The sequence below is a fragment of the Stegostoma tigrinum genome, chromosome 14 (assembly GCF_030684315.1).
Source record: "Stegostoma tigrinum isolate sSteTig4 chromosome 14, sSteTig4.hap1, whole genome shotgun sequence".
NCBI lineage: Eukaryota > Metazoa > Chordata > Chondrichthyes > Orectolobiformes > Stegostomatidae > Stegostoma > Stegostoma tigrinum.
In genome coordinates, this window is record NC_081367.1 from 35,578,784 (window position 1) to 35,599,144 (window position 20,361).

General features: G+C 40.2%; 1 protein-coding gene across 3 annotated transcripts in view; it reads left to right on the forward strand.

The window, feature by feature from the left end:
- LOC125457683 (inactive N-acetylated-alpha-linked acidic dipeptidase-like protein 2) overlaps window positions 1-20,361 on the forward strand; it is an 823,004-nt gene that overhangs the window by 605,653 nt on the left and 196,990 nt on the right. The gene's annotated exons all lie outside the window — the stretch shown is intronic.

Here is a 20,361-nt window from a genome sequence, read left to right on the forward strand (position 1 = left end):
AATCTTCTCTTATAGTCTAGCTGTGCTCACTCATTTTCCATTTGAACATCATGTCTATCGGAGGACAGCTGCAGATAGTCATTCAGTATTGGAAAGGCAGTGATTAACTTACTGATCCTTCATTGTAAGGCAACTGTACATATCATTGTGAATGCTGTCTAATTGATAAGCCGGCAACCTCCCCTCACATCTTTTGGCGCCATGCTTGAGATGCAGTGCCTAATGTTTTTCTCATGCTTTTCTTGCCATGCTTTTCTCATGAAGCTTCCTAGCCTCCCTATCCCTCCAACTGGGAAGAGCACTTATTTTTATGTCCTTACTGTTAGATTTTCAGGGAGGTCACGCCAGCCTATGTGTTATTCTTATGCACATTGTTTTATTCAGCACATCACTCACTGCCCTCTGTAGATGGAATTTTGTGGAGGTGAGAAATAGCTCAGTCACTGACTGGGGAGTGGGTGAGTCTCCTACGTCACCTCCTGACATGAATGCTTGCCAAATGGGTTGTCAACCTCACAGTTGACAAAGTAGTGGACACTATCCTGGGATCAAGGACCCTGGCAGCTGAGACCACCCACCTGAGGTCTCAGAACAAGGGAAACACAAATGTTGATAGAATGATGTGGGAGCAGGAGGAGTGGGTTGCAGGAGGACGGTTATCAGTCACAGTGGGATTGCTGTTAGTGGACTGTCCTCCTTGATGATGGATCGAACAGGCACTGAGTACCTGAAAAATGGGGAACACACCTAAAAATCTGCTTGCAGCCAGGCCAACTGGCCCTTTACTGGCTACAGATAGGACTGTCAGGGGTCCAGTCACTTGCTTAGGCAGCGCAGAACCCAAACTCATTGTTAATGTGAGGGCTTCCTGTCATTTGGGAAATTTGTAGCCACTTTGTCACGGTGAATATGTTTGAAACCTCTTCCTTCACATGCAGCTTCACCCTAACAGCGTGATAATGCTTTCTATATCCATCAAAATGCTTTTAGCTAAGACTTCAGAGTGAGTAACAAAACTCTGCACCTATTGTTAACTAGCTAAAATGGTAATGTATATAAAACATAGTTTGGATTTATGGGAAAATGTATAACAGACAGAAGTAGGGGCCAGGGAACAATTGACCTTGGTAACAAAAGTAAAAATAAAAGTCACTAAGTAAAAGGGTAGCAGGTGGGGAAAGAGGGCAAGTGAAAGCCAGATTGGTGAACCAGCTGTTAGAATGGAAAAATAGCACTGATTACATTTATCTTTTGGTAAGTTTCATGTAATATCTGTTTGAAAGTGTCTGATGAGACCAAACATGTCTGTCTTGGTGGAGCGAGTGGGGAGTGACAGCTTGATCTGTGCTTTTGGTACAGTTTAAAAATGTAGACATTGAATGGCCTGTGCCTGTTGGTTAGGTCTGTTGGTTCTGTAGAATTGTAGAATGATAGACCGCAGAAGGTGGCACTCCAGATCATCCTGTCTGTGCTGACTTTTTGGTAGAGCAGTCCAATTAATCTCACTCCCTACTCCTTCTGTATAAACAGGTAATTTGTTCCGCTTTCAAGTTTTATCCAATTCCCTTATGAATTATTCATTCTGCTTTTGTCTCATTTTGGACTGAGCATCACTAACCAGAAACTCTGTTTAAACAAAAAATTCACAACATATTTTCACCAAGATAACAAAGTGTGAAGCTGGATGAACACAGCAGGCCAAGCAGCATCTCAGGAGCACAAAAGCTAACGTTTCGGGCCGAGACCATTCATCAGAAAAAGGTTCCTAAGATGCTGCTTGGCCTGCTGTGTTCATCCAGCTCCACACTTTGTTATCCTGGACTCTCCAGCTTCTGCAGTTCCCATTATCTCTGATCACATTTTCACCAAGAAGTGGGTGAAAGTCTAGAACTTGCTGTCTGAAAAGGTGGCTGAGTCAGAAACTCTCATAACATTTAGATAGTATTTAAACATTCACTTGCATTGCCTTAACCGCCTGGGCTTTGGGCCAAGAGTTGTAAAATGGGATTAAAACAGCCAGATCTTTGTAATGGATACAAATAGACCACATGGCCTCCACCTGTGTTGCAAACACCAATGAACCTACATTAATGCTTTGTACAGCTTAACAGGACAATCTCCAGTAATAACTTGGAAGGTAACATGCTTGAAGTGAATGGGATTTGAAATGATGTGGACTTTGTCCTCCATATTGCATTTTCAATAAAAAGTGTCTTGACATCAGAGGTATAGAATATCCTATGTTTAAAACTAAGGGCCACCATCTGACCTTTCTTTTCAACTGCTATAATTAGCAATTGAACCGGAACTAAAGGTACATACAGCTGCCAATCACAATAATATTGTCAAAATCTTTTCATCAAAACATAGGAAATAGTTTTCTGACCTTTGTCTAATTCATTGTTCCATCTATTCAATTTATAATTTTAATCATCAATTCACAAACATATAGAAAGTGCTAAGTTAAACTGACCAACTATATGGATACAATCCCTGAATTTTTCTATGTATCCTCTCATAACAAAGGAAGCAGCACTTTTAAAGGCATCAATGTACATTCAAATAACAGTGGTAAATTTTTTGTAGTGCTAAGGGGAACAAGCAGGGAATAGGACTAATTGATCACCCCTGTCAAAGAGCAGGCACAAGCGCAATGAGCCAAATGATCACTTCCTGTGTTTCATCTTTCCATGGGGATAACTAATATTAAATAACAAACAGAATATGTTCTGTTTAGGAGCTGATAAACCCACAATAAGTAAACCGCATGTCAGATTTGATCTTGTCATCAGAATGTATAATAAACCAGTATCTGAGCTGCTTGCACAAAATGAACTAAATGCACTAAAATTAAAACGATTTCTAAGTTTCAAATTATTAGAAGTGTCTAAGATGATTTCAAATTTAACTACTAATTCACTTTTCTTCCTATCAGTCTAACATATATACTGTACAAGGCATAAGGGAGAATAAATTCAACATGCAACTTCCCACTTTGCCCTCAAAAATCAGGCACTTGACAGTAAAACAGGGGAGGGGCACCTCAGGTCACGTTACTGACACTCAAGAGTTACCTGATGCAATACTCATGCAAACTGTGGAGTAGCCTATCATTATGAAAGAGGCAGGTTTCATTTGATTTATTGTCACACATACCTAAATACAGTGAAAAGTTTTGTTTGTGAGCAATACAGGCAGATCAGAGTAAGCAAGGACATAGAGATCATAGGGTGAAAACAACATGGGTAAAGTGAGGCATACAGGTTATACCATACAGGAAATGCATGAGGCAAGATAAATATTAACAAGATCAACATTATTTGAAGTTAGAGAGCCCATTCACCAGTCTAATAACAGCAGGGAAGAAGCTGTTCTTGAACCTGTTGGTGCGTGTGTTCAAGTTTTTGTAACTTCTGCCTAATCGAAGAGGTTGTAGGAAAGCATAATTGGTGTGGGAGGGGTCTTTGATTATGTTGGCAGCCCTTCCAAAACAATGGTAGGTGTAAATGAAGTAGAATGGTCTTGGCCCAAAACATCAGCTTTCCTGCTCCACTGATAGTGCTTGGCCTGCTGCGTTCATCCAGCTCTACATCTTGTTATCTCCATGGATAGATAGTTGGCTTCTGTGATAATCTGGGCTGTGCATGTAACTAATCTTCTGTAGTTTCTTACAGTCCTGGGCTGAGCAGTTGCAATGCCAATGCATCTGAATAATATGCTTTCTATGGTGCATCTGTAAAGGCTGATGAGATTCTTTAACTACCTAAGCTGCTGGAGGAAGAAGAGGTGTTCTTGTGCCTTCTTGACGGTCACATCTACTGGGGAAAGTCCAGGATAAGTTGTTGTTTATCACCACTCCAAGGAACTTGACACTGTCAATCCTCTCACCCTCTGCTCCATTGATGTAGATAGGAACATCTTTTCCTCCTTTTTTCCTGAAGTCAATGATCAGTTCTTTTATTTTTACGACAATGTGAAAGAGGTTGTTTTCATTGCCCTATGCCACCAAGCCATCTATCTCCTTTTGTAGTCTAACTTATTGTTGTTTGATATCTATCCTACCTCAGTGGTATCGTCAGCAAACTTGGAAATGGCGTCCCTTCAGAATTTGGCTTTGCAGTCATGGGTAGACCAGGAGTACAGTAGGTGGGTGAGAATACATCCTTGGGGGACTCCAGCGTTGGGTGTTATTGTAGAGGAGGTGTAATTGTGTACCTTCACTGATTGTGGTCTATGGATCAGGAAGCTGAGGATCCAGTTGCACAGGGAGGAGCTGAGAGTCTTGAGATCACTCTAAAGGGGTAATGGTGTTGACGGCGGAGCTGTAGCTGAGCACTAAGCAGGAGTCAATAATGCAGCAATCAAAAGACAGGTTTCAGATTTCAAGTTAAAGGTCACAAGGTTCACCCAAACACCCTAGTTGTACCTTGAAGTGACTATGAAGAGAAAAAAAACAGTTGAAAGGTTATTCATGATTTGAATGGGAAGACTATGAGTGCTCTAATAAGCTTAAACATAACTCCTGTTACCATGGGTTTCCCTGGTTCTCCCCCAGACTCTCTGACCGCCTGATGTTAAATTCTCCGCAGGTAGCACGATGAAGCATTCATAACTCACTGGCAACGTGGTAGCAAAGCCCAAACCTGGGTCTGGTTTTGGCCTGATGGTGTCACTGATAGATTGTACGACCAAAGTTAAGTTCCTCCACCTTTCTTGTAACTCATCAAAGACTATATTGTGTACAGCTTTGAAAATTAGTGATATCTTTTAATATTGTTTGTGAGCATCGTATTACATTTTCTGATCTGTCAACTACAGATCCACAAAGGACTAGAAAACCACTTTAACATCAATGAATACTTTAGAAAAATTAGTTCTGTGAAATTACTTTTCATTGCAAGAGAAGAAAATTAGCTTTTACCCATTAACAGGAAAATTGTAACCTAAAAGGCAAAAAAGCAGACAACTGAAACATGAAAAAAAACAAACTTAATTACAGAGCACTAAAATGTCTGGCATTTATTTCAAATAATAATAGATAGAGGGACTGAATTCAAGGTTGTAATCTAATCATTGAATCTAGATGACTTTCATTAAACCCTTTGAGCTATGCTGTTGTGGTTTATGATGTCTTCTGTTCTGTTTGATTGGATTACAGCCATGTAATTACTTTCTGCTATCTATTGTTTTTAAATATATGAGCTATATTATTCAGATGTAAATAATACCTTTCTTTTACTATCTGAGATAGTGTTATTCTGTATTGATGAGAACATAAAAATAATTTTTTTTCTTTCATGTAATTAGTTTCAGTGTCACTTTTAATTGACGTTACTGTGAGATGTACAACGCTTATGCTATCAAGACAATTGTGTAAAGTATTTATTCGAGAGGTACAAGCAAATGAAATTTGGGACTATATCTCACCCATAAAAACAATTAACTGTTGCTTTCACAATTTTTGATGTGAACTGAAGTCTCTACCTAGCATTAAGAACCTTTACTCCTCACGTTCTGTGTTTTTATACCGGAGTTAGAGGATAAGGGTAGCACATTAACACAGTTGCATGGATCAAACATTGGATGGTTTCCGGAGCATGAAACGCTTTTCTTCTTCCACATTGATATTCATCAGTTAATTTACTTGTGATTATGACACATTTTCTCATCTGAGGTATGTAATTAGATTTGTCTGATTGGAATGTGATGGCCTTGCACAGAAAAGAAAAGTTACAGGAAAGATTTTCTCTCTGATTGTTGAACAAATGATGATGATAGGAATTGAAGAAGATAAATACTAATTTTTTAAAAATCTTAAATTAGATGTTAATGAGCATTTTCTTTTGAGTAATGTCCACTTTGCATCTTGAAGCTGTTTGAAATGGCAGCATAGGCATTTTAGGAGCTCAGGGCCATATTTGACCCATCAAGGAATCCTGGTTATATCTCCTTTATACATGGCAGCAGGCCACAGTTAATGTGGGTTAAGGACCTGTTCTTGTATGTTGCAAGATTGAACTCACAAGGTGCTTTGGAGCACTGCAGTAGAAATAAAATCCAATCCTACATGTAACTTGAAAATATGCTTTTGATGGAACACCTTCAATGAAGAGAATCTTGTGAATAGATCCTATTGATCGTATTGTTAAGGTTTTTAGTTGTTAAGATATCAGGAGATCTTGAGGACACCAACAACTATTTGATCTTATACCATGCCTGTAGAGTATTGAAAAAGAAAAAGGATTTTAAAATTGATGCATTCACAGAATCCTGGAATATCTGAAGCCCAAAGTTTCATTGTGGGACCCAGAAGCCAAAACACTCCTGCTTCTCCAGGCCCATAAGGAAATTAAATAAAAAGAAGTTGTGTTATTTGGTCTCTTCTGGTCCACTGCATCCTTGCTCAAATCTCAGGTCAGAATTGTAGATTGAGTAGAATTGATGGCATCAATGCCTGATCTGCATACATACAGTCGCCTCAACATGCTTTGGGCAAAATTTCTCCCAGCCTTCGTTTTAACATTTCAGTCAGATTTGGGCAAGAAATGACTGGGTAAACACACAGCCTTGACAAGAGTTAGCATGGAACAATCAGACTGAGAGGCATGAATGATCTAAATGTGAGCAAGTTATTTAACATAGATTGTGAATACTGAAGCGAATGACATTATTGTAAGTAGGGCATTAGATATTGTTATTTCTCCCATTATATGGTGAGTACATTAAATGGACTTCCAACAAGAATTCACTAAATAATTTTACTCAAGTATTCATGAGATTGATTCAACAAGGCACCACTTCCTCAGGACAACAGGTATAACTTTGACTTTGCCAGCAATGTTTGAAAATGAATTTTAAAAACATAACTATATATTTGCAAGATATGGGAAGGGAGACAGAATAAGATGATCAAATACTGTGACTACAAAACTGATTTCAATAGCGCCAGCAGTTACTGTTCCATTTTGCGGGAGCATTTGGGAATGCCTTTGGCACATTTGTTGGAAGTATGCAGCATAGATAATTCCGCACACAAGCGACTTTGTTTACTTGATTATTGTCAAAACCAAACTCCAATCAATCCTACACCCGGTCAGTCAAATCTTCCACCTGCTTTTATATGTTGAAGTTAAGATTCTGGAATATGGTCAGCACTTGTTGTACCTTACCAAAAGGTCACCGTTGACAAGGAGATTCAACACCATATCTGCTACGCCAGTTCCATCTTCCACAGACCATGCCTGTGAGTGTGTGGTAACAAAAATCCTTGTCTACAGAGCAGTTGTGATGACACACTCTGCATTGAAACTTAAACACAAAAAGATGTGACAGAAGTTGCACCAATGATCCCTAACGGCTAAGGATCCTGGAATTGTACTCAATAGAGTTTAGAAGGTTGACGGGAGATCTAATAGAAACTTACAAGATAATGTATAGCTTAGAAGGGGTGGACACTGGGAAGTTGTTTCTGTTAGGCAGGGAGCTTAGGACCCATGGGCACAGCCTTAAAATTAGAGGGGGTAAATTTAAAACTGAAATGAGACGACATTTCTTCAGCCAGAGAGTGATGGGCTTGTGGAATTCATTGCCATGGAGTGCAGTGATGGCTGGGACATTGGATGCCTTCAAGGCAGAGATCGAAAAATTCTTGATCTCAGAAGGAATCAAGGGCTACGGGGAGAGTGCAGGGAAGTGGTTTTGAAATGCCCATCAGCCATGATTTAAATGGCGGAGTGGATTTGATGGGCCGAATGGCCTTACTTCCACTCCTCTGTCTTATGGTCTTATGGTCTTCTCCAGCTGCCATAGATTCAGTGGAAGGCTCACAGATACCAGCCTTCAGCCAGTTAGATCCACGGTTCATGATATCAAGAAACAATTGGAGGCACAGGATAGTGCGAAGAATATGGGCCCTGACATCATTCTGACAGTAGCAGTGAAGACTTGTGCTTCAGAACTTGCTGCTCCCATTATCCAGCACTTTCAGTACAGTTACAACAAAGGTAATTTAGAAAATTTCCCAGGTCTATCCTGTACACACAAAGCAGGACAAATCCAACCCCAGCCAATTACTGCCCCATCAGTCTATTCTTGTTCGTTTGTAAAGTGATGGAAGGTGTCATCAACAGTGCCATTAAACAGCACCTGCTCAGCAATATGACCAAATGTTGCATCAATGAGCCCTAGCAAACTAAGAAACAATGGGTAACAGGGGACAAACTCTCCACTGGTTGGAGTCTTGCCTGGCATATAAGAAGATGGTTGTGGTTTTTGAAGGTCAGTCATCTCAGCTCCAGGACATCTCTGCGAGGGTTTGTTAGGGTGGTAGTCTTGGCCCAACCATCTTCAGCTGCTTCATCAATGACCTTTCCTCCATCACAAGGTCAGAAAGGGGGGTGTTCACTGAAGATTGCACAACATTCAGCATCATTCACAACTCCTCAGACACTGAAGCAGCCCGTGTTCAAATGCAGCAAGACCTGGACAATATCCAGGCTTCAGCTGACAAGTGGCAAGTAACATGCATGCCACACAAATACCAGGTAATGACCATTTCCAATAGAATCAATCTAACTGCGATCTCTTGACTTTCAATGACTGTATCATGACTGAACACTGCCCCCCCCCCCCCCCCCCAACCCCCATAAACAACCTAGAGGCTACCATTGACCAGTGACTGAACTGGACATGCTACACATACACAGTGGCTCAAACAATAAACCAGACACTGGGATTAGGCCAACAGGTGACCCACCACCTGACTCCTGAAAGCCTGTCCACCATGTAAAAGGCACAAGTCAGGAGTGTCATGGAATACTCCCCACTTGTCTGGATGAGTGCAGTGCCAACAACACTGAAGAAGCTTGACACCAGCAGGGACAAAGCAGCCCGCTTGATTGGCACTACATTCATAAACATTCACCCCCTCCATCACCGATGTTCAGTAGCAGCAGTGTGTACTGTCTACAAGATACACTGCAGAAATTTACCAAAGAATCTCAAACAGCACCTTCCAAACCCACACCACCTCCAACTAGAGGACAAGGGCAGTAGATACATGGGAACAGCACCGTCTGCCATTTCCCCTCCAAATGACTCACCATCCTGACTTGGAAATATATCACTGTTCCTTCACTGCCACTGGGTAAAAATCCTGGAAATTCCTCGCTAATGGCCTTATGGTTCACCCCGCAGCACGTGGATTGCCATGGTATGAGAAGGCAGCTCACCATAACCTTTTCAAGAGCAAATAGGGACTGGCAATAAATGCTGGTCAGCCAGCAACATCCACATCCTACAAGCAAATAAAACAAAAATGTCTTCACGAGGGTAACATTCTTCCCGCAGTGTAGGATACTCCTGGCTGCATGAATGGGACATTGTCAGTAGTTTATAAGAATGCAGAGATGTACTATAACGCTAAGGGTTTTCTCCCTGAATATACAGTTTGCTGTGAGACTGTGCTCTGTACATCAAGCAACTGAATGCCTATCATGTTGGCAGCTGCCATGTTGCATTTATTTTGTCTAAATCTGTTGTGCTCTCAGTATTTGTGGCACCACGTAAAATGGCTATTGGATGGTGAGGGCTATCCACCAGATGAATTGGAAGACAAATGCTATCATTTTGATAGAGGTCAGTGAGTTTTTGTTCAACAACACCACCACCACCGCTGCCTTGGATACTGTAGTAATCTGCTGGGGCACAGGTGGCTGGGAGACCCTGCAAGCCCTGTGCCAATGGTACCTGCAGCCATGATGGCAGCAAGTTGCATGAACACAGCCATCAACTACTGATGTGTTATCCCGGGTCTGAACTGCCCCTGCAGCACTGAAGTGTTGGGTGGCTTCTGTTTACGCCACAAAGGAAACTGAGATAGTGACCATTATGTACAGGCCTTGAAGCATTATCGTGGAGCTGGCCACCACTTCCAAGCTGGAAAATATGGGTCCTAAAGTCTGAGCAAAGCTGTTTAGCAGTAAGTAGTACTGGACTCCTACATGGTGCTTGACATTGTCACGATGCTTCCTGGCAATCTAGCAATGCACCAAGTCTTTATTTCTGGTAGCCTCTTGTTGGCAGAGCATCTCTCTCCTCTTTCCCACTTCTGGCACAAGCCTTCGCTGCTACATCAGAGAATCATGGAACACACCTTCTCCAATGTTGTGCCATTTTTATCTTCCTTTCAGATGAAATACTTTTCCACAATTACTTCCAGCATGTGCTGCAGCAGGATGCAAGTTTCGTTTAAGAGCTGCAAGGCGATTTCAAATAGTGTAGACTAGATTTAGATGGTGCTCACCTCATATCAATCTGTGTGCTCTCTGAGTTACAAAATATCATATTGGCATTGCCCACTTTCAAGCTTTATTGCCTTTATGTGGCAGAATAATCTTGCTTGTTGTCTGGATGGATAGGAATCCTGCTTGAGGAGGACAGCAAAACAGTACTGAATAGAGGGCATAGATGGACACCCTGGATATTCATTTGATTGCCTCAGGATATATGTGCAGGACCTTTTCTCAAGAGATTAAATGACTGAAATAATATGTAGCTCATACTCAAAATGTGGAAGACGTGTGCAAGATTCCCAAATAGTCCATTCACATTCCTGTGCTTTCTTGTTGTCTCATTTGAATGATTCAAAAGTAGATCTCTTATATTAATCTTCCTTGTTAAAGAAAAGCATTTGTTTTGAAGATTATTGTTGCTGTTGCAAGTTTAAACTACCTTCAATTTTAAAGTGAATGTTTATAACCTGTCCAGTAGTCAGTTTCTTACAATGAGTTCTGCCTGATTTGAGTTTATCCCTCAAAGCACTCAGTGCCCTTTGCAGATTCCAAGTGTTACACAGTCTTTTGTTATTATAACCGCTGTCAAAAATTGCTTTCTGTACATGTTCAAAACTTAATATTCTTGTCATTGATAAAGTTTCTTAAGGTCTTCAATTAGAATTAATTCTTGCTGAGTCAAAGGATTGGAACAACTTTCCAACCTGGGCCTATAGCCACCCCATATTAGTGTGACTGGACTGTGAGCATTGACGGACATGTCATAATGAATTCATTTTTCCATTGGATTCAGAAATGGGCCCTCAGTCCCTGCTTTTCCATTCATCGAACATTATTAATGTGTAAGATAGAGCATAATGAAGATTTAAAGCATTACAAAACTGCATCAGCTCTTAACAACATAACAGTAAAAAGATGAAAGCTATTATTTGGACTGAATTATGAATAGAATGGAAGCCACCACAGAATGTATTGGCAACAAACAGATGCTGAAAGGAGGAATCAGAGATAATAGAAACTGCAGATGCTGGAGAATCTGAGATAACAAGGCATAGAGTTGGATGAACACAGCAGGCCAAGCAGCATCTTAGGAGCAGGAAAGCTGACGTTTCGGGCCTCAACCCTTCATCAGAAACTCCGAATTGTCAGCTTTCCTGCTCCTAAGAAGTTTCTTGGCTACTGTGTTCATCCAGCTCCATACCTTGTTATCTCTGAAAGTTTAAATATGAGGGGGTTTTGGTGCCAGGATTGAAAATACTCTTGTATACTTTATGAATGTCAAGGGTCTCAACTCTTGATTCTGGAAAGTTTTTTTTTGATAATTGTTTGTCAACATTAAATGATAAGCATTTTTGAGATCTCACACTTTATTTATAATTGCCTGCAATGTAAGCAAGTCAGACCCAGACATGATGGTCTTCTTGGATAAAAACTGAAAGAACTGTGAGTGCTGTAAAAACAGAAGGTGCTGGATCTGGCAGCATCAGGTCACCGGACCTGAAACATTAACTCTGTCTTTTCTTCACAAATGCTGCCAGACCTGCCAGGCTTTTCCAGTGACCTCTATTTTCATTCATGGTGTTCTCAGAGTTTGATCCTCGTAATATCTGTTGTCCGATGGGAGTGTTGATGAGAGATCTTCAAATCACTTCTTGTTGATGACAGTACTGCTTCTGTTTGTATGACATGCTCAATTAAAGTCTGCACTGCAAGCCCTTTTCACTTCATTGTTTCAATATTTAAATAAGGCACTGGACACATGGGTTTGAGCTGTCTAAATTCTGCAGGTCACACCTACTTTTGAGATAGCCCCTCAGGACCTGACATGACTGAACAATCCAATTCCAAACCTTGTCACAGATGGAGTATTGGTATTGATAAAGTAAGTGGGTGGGATGCTCGTGTTTTCTCATGATCCTTCCACTACTTGTGCTTGGTCTCCAGCTTGCCTTGTTAGAAATGTTCAAGCTGGTTGAGATTCATGCATGTACCTTCTCCAGTTTGGTATGTTTTGGGAAAAGATTCTCACAAGTTGTTAGGAATGCTGGATTCTTTCCACAGAGGCTTTGATGGTACCCTTGACATGTTCCCTTTGTACTCTTGGTAATTGCTTACTGTGACAAAGCTCCGAGAAGAGAATCCAATTTGGAAGTCTCGTGGCATGCTTGCAGATGATGTGGTTTGCCTAGCAGCTAATGACAGTTAATAGCGCCTCAGTGCTGGGTACATTGGCCCGAGAAAAGACTTTGATATTTGTATAACTTCCCTGTTACTTTGCAGGATTTTGCAGCAGCGTCACTGGTGATATCTTCAGGGATTTGAGATGTTTGCTGTATATTGTCTATTAATCTGACATGTACAGAAGAGCAATGACACTACTGCCCTATAGACCATGAGCTTGGTGCTGGGTTAAGAACTCTTGTCATCAAACACTGTGTTCCTCAGATAGCCAAAGGCTGTGCTGGTGTGCTAAAAACAAAGTTGAAATCCATCCTCAATATCTGTCCTTGCTGAAAGGATGCTGTCAAGGTATGAGAACTGATTTGTTTTGCCCAGTAGCTTGCCATGGATCTTGATAGTCAGGGGACAGTGTTGTGCTGTGGGAGCAGGCTGGTAGAGGAGTTTTATTTTCTAGATATTTGACTGACAGCTCATTGTCTCATATGCCCTTAAATGTGTTGAGGCTCTGCAATTTTCTTTATTCTTTGATGGAGTGGTTGTTGGATGCCAACTACCACATGGCCCTGGTGGAACTAGATCTTTATAAAATATCAGGGATAGCCAAGACAGTTGGAATTCAGACTCTGCTGCATACACAGGGACTAACATACAGGCATCTTGCTCCTGTGACAAGATAATAAAATGTGAGGCTGGATGAACACAGCAGGCCAAGCAGCATCTCAGGAGCACAAAAGCTGACGTTTCGGGTCTAGACCCTTCATCAGAGAGGTCTAGGCCCGAAACGTCAGCTTTTGTGCTCCTGAGATGCTGCTTGGCCTGCTCTGTTCATCCAGCCTCACATTTTATTATCTTGGAATTCTCCAGCATCTGCAGTTCCCATTATCTCTTGCTCCTGTGACAGAAAGGTTGAAGCAGAAAGGATGTTCCATGTGGATCAGCAGCTCTATCTTCCTGTGACAAGTACAGGCTGTACACTTCCTAAACTGCCAGTCAGATCCTCCCCTTGTGCTCTCTAAATTTTTGATGTCATCATCCAAGCTCTGGGCTCAGTGACCGCCTTCCTCTGCTGCTGTAACTGACTGGCTGTGCCTCGCTCCGTGCTGCTCCAACCCTAAAGCTCCTCTCTCTTCCCCCAGTGTGATCACTGGCAGATGGCTCTGTAGCTATTTTTTCACTCAGCCAATCATCAACATGCGTCTGTGTGATGACACACTTCAGATTGTGTCCATTACACCCTGCTGTATCCTCTCTGTCTGTCACTTCTATCTTGCAGCCTCTACACCACTTTAATTGATATTAAAGCATCCATCAATTTAGAGACAAATAAAATTTAGGCCTGGGGTCAGAAATAGATATTACCCAGCGTTGAAATAACAAACATTACTTTATTACACAAGTATAATTATTTTGTAAATGCTATGATTTCCTTTTAGTTTAATAGTGAGAAGCCAATCCCATCCCTTGACACCTTATAAAAATGATGAAAAATGTGGGATGAAAATGATTGCTTATTTTTAAACAGACATTGCCTTATGAAGACTTCTACTTTTGTTCATTGTAGACATTAAAGTTTTTTTCACATGTAGAATTGAAAATCAATTGAATACTTACTTTGTCCAGAAACATTGGCATCATTATCTTTATCCTATCACAGCGCTGAAACTGCATACATTTACTGCAATGTTAATTTTAAGTTCACTTAAGAGACTGAATATTTCCTTTGATAGAAGTATTAAATAATGCAGCATGGAAGGAGGCCATTTTGGTCCATTTTTTGCCTGTGCTATATCTGCAAGAGTTACATAATTAGTCCAACTCTCCTGTTTATCCCCTATACCCTTACAAATATTCTCCTCAAGTATTTATCCAAATCCTTTTGTAAGTTATTGAATCTACTTCCAATGTATTTTTTGACCTATTGTTGGCATTACTACACTGTGTCTTTGGTTTTGAATGTTGATATAGAATTTGCAAATCCAAGGCTTTAAGTCAACAGTAAAGAAAACCACTTTTATAATTATTAATCTGTATTGCAAACATGTACGCAGTACAAAACCAGCAATAATTCAGCAAATAATTCTTAATCTCGCATTATCACTGACCAGAATATGGGTCAGTGAAAAGATTTAATTTAAAGGCAGAATTCAAATATATTGTCGATGAATGTACTACTTCTTTCACAAATTAAATTAATTAACCACTCATTACTTCCATTGTTGCCAGCATTTCCAAGGAGTAGCTAAATGCTGTCTGTATATCTGCAGAAATAATGAGTTATCCTGTACAGTATTTTAGTGTGTTAAATACATCCTGTAAAAATGTAACAGAAACCATGAAAGAGATGTTGATGAGCATTAGAATATAGCTGATCAATTCCAAAATGTTGCTGCCTTTCTGAATTAGCTGCATGTTCACACCTAGTCAAACACAGGTGCATGTACAAGCAATACTGCAACAACAAAATGGAAGAAGATGCATGTCAGGTGAACCTTTGAGACCAGACGAGATCAAAAACATAGAAGTGAAAAGAGGCGAAGAGGGAAATATGATTGGGAATAGGAGAATACAAGAATAAAATGACAGTCAAAATTACAGAGAGCCAAAAATATCTTGTACTCGTATGTAATTAGTAATCAGGTAATAAGACATAGAACACACCTCATTAAATACAAAGATTGTGACAAATCTTTGGAAGTGCGTCCAGGAGCTGAGGCTTAATTTTGTACTTTGTCAGATTCCTTTTCCTTAGTAAGTATAATACAAAATATTGCTAGAAGAAGAATAGATAGGGTGAAAAGTAACAGACAGGGTGTACTGGCAAGGTTGTCAATGCTTGAATTGAATTAGACCCCTTGTGCAAAGGCAGAACGTTTTACATAGCAAGTGGTAATAATTTGAACTCATTGCCTGTGAAGACAGTGGAACCAGAGACAATAAATGATCAATCAGTGAGATTAAGTGGGAACTTGAAATAAATAATCTTGCAGGACTGAAAGTGTTGTGCGTAAATGCATGCAGTGTACAAAACAATGTAAATGACCTTGTAGCACAGATCAAAATTGGCAGGTGCCATGTTGTGGGTATCAGCGAGACATGGCTGCAAGGGGACCGGGGCTGAGGGGCGGCACGGTGGCTCGGTGGCTAGCACTGCAGCCTCACAGCACCAGGGACTCAGGTTCGATTCCAACCTCAGGCGACTGTCTTTGTGGAGTTTGCACATTCTCCCTGTGTCTGTGTGGGTTTCCTCCGAGTGCTCCAGTTTCCTCCCACATTCCAAAGATGTGCAGGCTTGGTATATCGGCCATGCTAAATTGCCTGTAATGTTTGGGGGTGTGTGGGTTGTAGTGGGATGATTCTGGGTGGGATGCTTCAAGGGGCAGTGTGGACTTGTTGGGCCGAAGGGCCGGTTTCCACACTGTAGGGAATCTAATCTAATCTAAATATCCAAGGATAGGTGTCCTATCGATGGGCAGGGGGGGTGGGATTGCCTTGTTAGCCAGAAATGAAATGAAATTAAATTAAATATATAACATTAAATGATATAAGGTCAGAAGGCATAGATTCTGTGTGCGTAGAGTTGAGGAACTGGAAAAGAAAAAATGGCCCTGATGGGGATAATATACAGGTCTCCCAGCAGTCATCAGGATGTAAGGCAGAAAATAAATCAGGAGATTGAAGAGGCGTGTGAGAAAGGCATTATTCCAATGATCATGTAAGACTTCAATATGCAGGTGGACTGAGAAAATCAGATTGACAGCGGATCCCAAGAAAAATAAGTTTTGAAATGTCCATGAGATTGTTTTTTAATCAGCCATGATCAAATGGCGGACTAGACTCAAATGACCAAATGGCCTAATTCTGTTCCTATATGTTATTGTCTTAAAGGCTACTGTAATAGAAGAGGTGAATTGAACCTTTTGCATTATTCTGTAGGTTGATTGGAATCTGTATCGTAAATGATTTTATGACAATAGCAACTTGTGTTTGTATGATACCTCTAGCATAAAGCATTCCAAGGTGCTTGATGGCTGCATTATCAAACAAAATAATGATTTGAAGCCACATAAATAGATACTAGAGCAGATAATGAAAATAAACTGGAGAAAGGAGCATTTTAATTGAAGAAAGGGCAGTAAAGGTAGTGGATTGTAAGGAAGGAATTTATAGCGTAGTCAGCCACAGGTATGGTCACCAATTGTGCAGAATTTAAAATTGGATTAGCTTTTGAGGGAAGAATTAATAGAATGTAGATAACCCTGAAGGGTTGTGGAGGATATCCCAGAGATGATAAAAATGTGAAAACAAGAATGAAATTTTAAAAGCTAAGATGGTGCTTGACCAGTGTAAGTCAGCAAGCACAGTTGAATGTGGCTCGTTGCAAGTTAGGAAGACGAGTTTTACATAACTTAAAGTTAATAGAAGACGAAGCCTTGGATGTTTGCTGGGAATATGTTATAGTAGACTAGAGGTAGTGTTTCAAAAGTAGATGAGTTGAGACAGGAGTGAGACAGGCAGTGTTAGAGGTTAAAGTTAAGGGGTCTTGGATGGCATCATCAATAGCTTATCTCAGTATCAAGTATGACACAGAGGTTTTGCAAAGTATGGTTCAGCCTCAGATAGGATAGAGTCAGTGACTAGGGAACAAAATTTGTCATGACCAGAAGATAATGGCTTTGATTATCCTGATATTTAGTTGGGGGAAACCTCGACTTCAAAGAAAACTATAGAAACATAATCTCAAAGACTTCATTGAATCCTACAAAAGAAAATCCCGTATTTTTCACTAAGTCTCGCCTAACAGTCAGTCTCCGGCTGATCGGACTGAAAATACTAGTGCTATCTTTCTGTCGGCAGTTCCATTACTAATCTTACAAGCCCTTCAATTGCTACTGATCTTCTTCATCTGGCCTGACTTAACTCCAGTGCTATTCTATAACAGGCACTGGGGAAGCATTTTGTGAGAGAACTGCTCTTGCTAGGATTTTAATAGCTAACCTGCCAAAATCTCATAGCTTAGAGGCCTAAACTCAATTTGACAGAGATGGCTTCTTAGACTGGAGTATATTTAATCCCTTAAGGGCTTCAATAGCATTTCTGCTTGAAAATAGAATACTGTATAAATTTTACAATAGTTTATTATTTTAACAGCACTGTGAATGAAGAAGTAGTCTCTGATCTTGCATTCACCTTTCTTCTACATTGCAATGCACAGTTTAGAGAAGAGAGGATATGTAAATGAATACATTTTGTGCCAAGTAATTGCACAGCGTTTACATTGGAACAGTTCTGAAAATACTTAATATGTTGTTGAAGCTGTTTAGATTCTCTTGCATTAAAGAGCTTTCCTGTTAACAATACCAGACTAAGACAAAGGCAGCAGATACACGGGAGCACTGCAACCTGTGACTTCCACTTCAATTGAGACACATGACAGTCTGGATTGTATGCAATCTTGTGGAGACCCCATGGGATTATTGTGCACAGATTTGGTCTCCTTACCCACGGAAGGCCATATGTGCCATGAAGGGAATACAGTCAATGTTCAACGGAATAGTTCTGAAAAATATTCATTGGACTCTGAACGGTAATACTGTTCCTCCCTCATAGGAACCAGTCAGACGTGCTAAGTTTCTCCAGAAACGTTTGGTTTTCTTTCAGCAGTCTAATCCCTGGAATTATAAAATGGTTTTATGAGGATAGATAGAAGAAACTGGTGGTTTTGATCCATGAAAGTTGGTATCATTGAAACTTGCACAACTCTTACAGGGTATGTCAAGATACTTGCGATTAGGATATTTCTCCAACTGATGAGTCTAGAACCATTGGCTGTAGCCTTAGAATAAGAGGCAAACTTGTGAAGATTGCAATGAAAAGGAATTTCTTCACTCAGATGTTGGTGAATCTTTGGAATTCCCTATCCCAGAGAGCTGTGGAAACTCGATCATTGAGAATGATCTGGACAAAAGTTGATACATTTCTAAGTAATAATGACATTAAGGGCTGCAGGGCTATAGTGAGAAAACATGGCTTGATGTCAATGATCAGCTATGATCTATTTGAATGATGGAACATGTTTGATGGGATGAATAGACTTTCATTTCCAATGTTCCTGTGATTTGCAGAAAACATTGATAAACTTCGCTGACAGTTCCTTATTTAGTTTCAATGTTCAAATCTCGTTAATGTTGATAAACTGAAATCTGCAATTCTCTTCCCTACTATCCATAATCAGTGTAGGTTTCCTTTGAAAATGTTGTTGTGTGTGTTCCTAAATCCCATTAGTGTATCATTGGTTTAAAAATCAACAGCAACAGATTTTCATGTATTTAGACAGGGGGTATTATTTATTCACTTAATAAGATAAGCTGAAATGTTAATCTCGGAATTGTTATAGAGCAAAAAGAGGTGATTCAATCCATGAAATCTCCGCCAACTCTCCAAATAAGCAAATTACTTAATGTCAATCCTCTGCCATCTCCCTGTAACCCTCTATACTTTCTTCCTTTTCAATAATAGTCTAATCCTCTTTTCAAACGCCTCAATTGAACCTGCATCTGGCACATTCTCAGACAGTACATTCCAGATCCTAACCATTTGTTGTAAACATTTTTATTTCTGCTTCTGTTTCTCTTGCCAATTACCTTTAAGTCTGTGCCTTGTTGCTGTGTGGCCTATGATAAGTGGAAATAGCATTTTTATTCCTTTGGCTATTCTATAATGATTCCAGGAACAAGACCTTCTCCCAGTTACCTCCAGTATCATGTGCAAGTGAGTACAGAAATACAAGGATAGCTTGGGTAAATGCAATGAAACGCTGGAAAGGTGATGTCAGAGAGGGGGCTTTAGATTTCTGAGCCATGGGTGCGGAGATAACATCTACACAAACCTAATCAGTCCCACCTGAACAGAACCAGGACTGATCACCTCCTTGCTGGGGATTTTGAGAGCACTGTTATGAAGGGTTTACACCAAATCAGCTGGACTTTGGGAACCAGGAGAAAACACTGGGGTGCACAAAATACTGGGAGAGATATTTTCAGGAGAAATTGCATGAAAATAGAGAAAGTAAATTAATAGGAAGAGATGGAATAAGGAAGAAACTAAAACATTCTAAATCAGGATTTCAGTACATCTATGTGATTTACACTGAATATAGTGAATTAGGCTGTGCAGTTTCTCGTGCACATTACCATGTGGAATTGTGATGTTGTGGCTCTAACGGAGACCTAGCTCAAGCAAAGACAGTTCGGAATGTTAATATTTCCTAAATGCAAAATGTTCAGTAAAGGCAGGAAAGCACAAAAAGGAGGAGCAAAGGTAGTATTGGTTAAGGAGAAAATTGTGACACTGAAGCAAGAGAATATCCAGTATGTTCCAGGACAGAATTAATTTAGTTAGAGCTAAGAAACAAAAAGGGTGCAATTACATAGCTCTGCATTGTCCATAGTCTGCCAACTAATGGGAATGATGTAGAAGAACATACTGTTAGGGAATTACAGAGATGCAAATGTTATAAAGTTGTTACTTCGGGAGACATTAATTATAGATCAGTCAATTTAACTTCAGTGGAGAGGAATCTTCCCGAAACAATAGTTTGGGATAGTATTAACGGTCACACACATAATGTGGATTACTTTGGCCCTGCATCAGTAAGACAGTGATATGTAGGTTCTTAATTGGTATGGGGATCCAGGTTTGCAAGAGAAGGCAGGAAAATGGAGTTGAGAAATATACCAGTCATGATCAAATGGCAGGGCAGACTTGATGGACTGAATATCCTAATTCTGCTCCTATACCTTATGGTCTTACGGAGTATAAATGAGACCGTTTTCTTACCTGATATGTAATGAATTGGTTAGTTTCCTTATTTATTGGTTGTAAACAGTGA